Below are 4,872 nucleotides of genomic sequence, written 5' to 3' on the forward strand. Positions count from 1 at the left end.
ATTCAGGAGGCGGCCTCCAATACCCCGTCCTCAGAACACTATTCTCCCTCCGACATCTTTAACTGTGGGCCACATTTGTAACTCTCCTCACCAAAAAGCAGTTGCCGAGATGATTTTAAATCCAGGAAAATGTGTAGGTAGCACTTTAAGCTCTGGCTGAGGTGTAGATCAAGAAAAGAACGCGTAGAACAAATGGAAGACTATTTGCTGTACAGTATGTGTATACAAATGAAGAGGGCCCGACTTCTCTGCAGTGCAGTTTCTGAATGGGTGGTTGTCAAAACTTACTAAATCACAGCTAGAACCTAAATTCATCAAGGCATCCCTACATTGGGCGAAAATTAAACATGACCATATTATCTAAACAAAAGCATTTTCGTAAATAAAATGTCGGTTCAATTCTTTGAGATTCAACATAAGAACAGTTTTCATTTAAGAAAATGAATATGCTTTGATAATGATGGGTGCTATTACAAAGCAAGAGTTTATGTAATGTTCAGTACATTTACAGGAAGAACTGCTAGTTTGGGATATGAGTGGATGTAGTAAAATAACATGAAACTAATGCCAGCTGTTATGTCATAAGGACATTTGTGATCATACTTGGTACCTGTACGAAATAAAAGACTACTCAAATTCATCATTTCAATCTTTTCGAAGTATTTTTTTTTTTAGTTTTATTATTATTATTATTATTATTATTATTATTATTATTATTATTATTATTATTATTCAGAAGATGAACCCTATTCATATGGAACAAGCCCACAGGGGCCATTGAACTAAAATTCAAGTTTCCAAAGAATATGGCGTCAATTAGAAAGCAGTAATAGCAAGACACGGAAAGGGAATCTTTGCCTTCATAATTAATTACAACAATAACTGAGAATAACACGCACATCCACATTGTAGAGCAGTGGTTCTTAAACTTTTTTGCCTTGCGCCCCCCTCTGCCTTATGTATTGACCCCACGCCCCCCTACCCCTGAAATTTTTGCCAACTTTAATCTATAAACAATATGTTGTCTATTTGTATGCTATTATACTTCTCATCATAACAATAAAAGACAATTCCTAAACAAGATTTGAAATTGAAATTGACTTATATTTTGAATTTTTGGCATGTTTTGAGATAATTAGAAAATATATGGAAGCAGTGATAAAGTTTTTGGCAATTTTGTAATTAACATCACAAATCAAAAAATACTAAGCACCATCTGGCAACTCTGCTTGCGCCCCCCTTGGAAGCTTCTGGCGCCCCCTAGGGGGGCGCGCCCCCAGTTTAAGAATCACTGTTGTAGAGAGAGAGAGAGAGAGAGAGAGAGAGAGAGAGAGGGAGAAAGATAGTCCAGTTGATCTGAAATAACTAATAAACAACACGTATTCTGAACTTGTAACTGATAGCGACGTATCAAACGGCAAACTTTCGGGTATTATGATGCTAAAGGTGTTCTTTGTTTTCACTGTAGGGTTAGCCTCCCCATTAGACGAACTTCCGCTTACCCTGATGGCCTATTGGAGAAGGACAAGCCCGAGGAGTTCAGTAGTTTAGTTGTCTCTAACTACGGAAGCTTGAGCAAGTTGGAGTTCATTTTCTCTTTATCTGCCTCTCACCATTGGGAATTCTCGATTACCCAGTGAATTGTCCTAGCTAGGCGTAAGGCTTAATTGTGTTTCTTGACTGAGAGAGAGAGAGAGAGAGAGAGAGAGAGAGAGAGAGAGAGAGAGAGAGAGAGAGAGAGAGAAGTTGCAGTTCAGTTAAAAATTTTTGTAATTTCCAGCTACTGATTGACGGGTATATATTGAAACGACAGTTTAATATGCATACGTCCGTAAATTACTGAACTGTTTGTTATGCATGTGGAAAATCCTAAAAAATACAAGAAATTTATAATATCATATATACGCATTATGTATATCATGTTACACACACACACATACAAGAAATTTATAAACAATAATGTTACTAATGCCAGTGAAATATACAACCTCAAGTATTAGCTGAGATTCAAATAATTAAAATGAACTACAAATTTTATGAACACTATACCCATCATCATTATTTAGGCGATCATAATTCATATGATAATTACGGTCAAGAACAAAATTACGCGCATTTATAAAACCCATTAGCTCTAACAGAAATACTGAAATCATTTAAGAGATCCATAAAGCGGGAATGCTGTGTGAGGTATCAGTGCGCGCGCACTCACTCACTCACACACACACACACACACACACACACACACACATATATATATATATATATATATATATATATATATATTATATTTATAAGCAAGTGATGGTTGATTTTTTACTGTAAGCCATTTGTGCTTAACTGCTATCATCGACCACACACATACACGCATATAAATATATATATATATATATATATATATATATATATATATATATATATATATATATATATGTGTGTGTGTGTGTGTGTTCAATGATAGCAGTTAAGCAGAAATGGCTCACAGTAAAAAAATCATCAATCACTTGCCTATAAATTTTTCTTGACACTTTCAAAGGAAGCGTCGCTTCGTGGGAAAGGGCACAAAGGTACTACTTAGAGAGATATTCCAGAAATGGTGGAAAAATAATTTAGTAACCCTAGGGATTTCTTCTATATAACCTGGTCATATAGCAGATTTAATATATAGGCGCTGATACATGGTATGTATGGGACTCTGGTCAAAGATTGTACAGAGCAAAAGGTTTAGTTTCCCTAATGATATGTGCTATTCTAGTATTACTGTACTTTAATGGAGTCTCCATTTCCTTATGGAATGGAAATCCTTTATACGAGGAGAAGTTACGTAAATTCTCGAAAACGTTTTGAAATAACACGAAAGCAGGATGTATAAGTTTGCTTTTAGTTTTCTGTAAAAGAAAACTATTGTGCTGTCTTTGTCTGTCCGTCCAACTTTCTTCTGCCCGCCCTCAGATCTTAAAAACCACTGAGCCTAGGGGGCTGAAAATTGGTATGTTGATCATCCACCCTCCAATCATCAAACATACCAAATTGCAGCCCTCTAGCCCCAGTAATTTTTTTTTTTTATTTAAGGTTAAAGTTAACCATAATCGTTCTTCTGGCAACGATACAGGATAGGCCACCACCCGGTCGCGGTTAAAGATTCATGGGCCTTGGCTCATACAGCATTATACCGAGACCACTGAAAGATAGATCTATTTTCGGTGGCCTTGATTATACGCTGTAGCGGCTGTACAGAAAACTCGATTAAGCCGAAGAAACTTCGGCGCATTTTTTACTTATTTCATTTTTCGTTTTTAAGTTAATCGTCCGCTTACGTTTTTATTACTTCTTTACCTTCTGTTTCAGAATAAATATTACTAGCAGGTCTGTCACATAGTCTGCTGTACTGTATACTTCTAAACATAGCCCATGCATTTCTCCTTTCTACATTCCCTATTATCATCTGTAGCTTCTTTCAGAGAAGTCCATATTCTTTGGAAGCTTGAATTTCAAGTCAATGGCCCTGCAGACTGGTTTCATATGAATGCGGGTTTATCTTCTGAATAATGTATGCATATATATATATATATATATATATATATATATATATATATATATATATATATATATATATATATATATATATATTTAAATTTATTCTGACGAATACCTGCACAGTCTGGGTACCCCCCAAGGCCAAGAGAAAAAGAAGGTCTGCTCACTTCCCCCAAAATCCCGCAAGTAGGCGGAGCTTTGTCTACCTCCTTATTGCGTCAGCAGGCGAATTGCCGTAATAAGCAGTTACCTCTAAGGTACGTCATCGCCTACGTAGTTACCCCGGGTGGGAGGCGACTCCGCCCAATTGGGTAGACTTGTGCTCTCTTGGCCTTGGTACCCCCCATGGACACATAACAACGAGAGACTCTCAAATATATAAACCCGATCCAACTTTTATGGAACAGATCCCAAATGAAATTTTGCTTTTCTATCCGGATTCTGGAGGAAGTTTAATTGCCTAATTTCTTACCGACTGAAGGCTTCATTTGCATCTGATGTGAATGTCATCAGTCCTCCTGCTCAAATCAACGACCGGAAAATCAGGAGGACAGATAAGGTCTGTCTCTCTCTCTCTCTCTCTCTCTCTCTCTCTCTCTCTCTCTCTCTGTGTTTTAATTTTTGTTTACTATAAAGCATATAATTTATAAAGCATATACGTAATTTTTATATATATATATATATATATATATATATATATATATATATATATATATACTGTATATATATAATATGCGTGTATGCGTGTGTACAGTGTCAAAATACTACAAATTAGCATCGAAATAAAGTTTCATCATCATCATCATTCACTGTCTTCCGATTAGGATTCATGAGCAATGCGGGTCATTTTAGTTTACTGAACATCAGCTGTATCTTAAATCAGTTTATTAAAGCCATTCTTATATTTGATTAAAGAACGACCCGATCTCTTGTTTAGATGAAAATAACACCTTTGTAAATGATATTATCTGCAGGACGGTATTTCCTTAGCTTTCTTCCCCCGGTCTAAATTTAACTCCTGTTACTTCAGATAAATTAAAATATATTTAATATTTGTTTTTGAAAGCGGGGAAAATAATTCAAGTTATCATTTTAAATCATTATTTATCACGAGGTTCCCTATGATAATCCATTTCTAATATATAGGAATAATTCTTTCTTTATAATCGGCAGGGACGGAGTGCATCGAATGAAATTATGAGCTGGACTGATTATAGTCATTATTAATATATGAACTCTATTCGCTTCAAAATGAAATCATTTTATGATGAAAAAAATCTAGGGGCGTTAATCTAATATGTAATTATTTCTCGGTTTTATTGTAGATGCAATCCT

This window comes from Macrobrachium rosenbergii, chromosome 19 (assembly GCF_040412425.1).
Source record: "Macrobrachium rosenbergii isolate ZJJX-2024 chromosome 19, ASM4041242v1, whole genome shotgun sequence".
NCBI lineage: Eukaryota > Metazoa > Arthropoda > Malacostraca > Decapoda > Palaemonidae > Macrobrachium > Macrobrachium rosenbergii.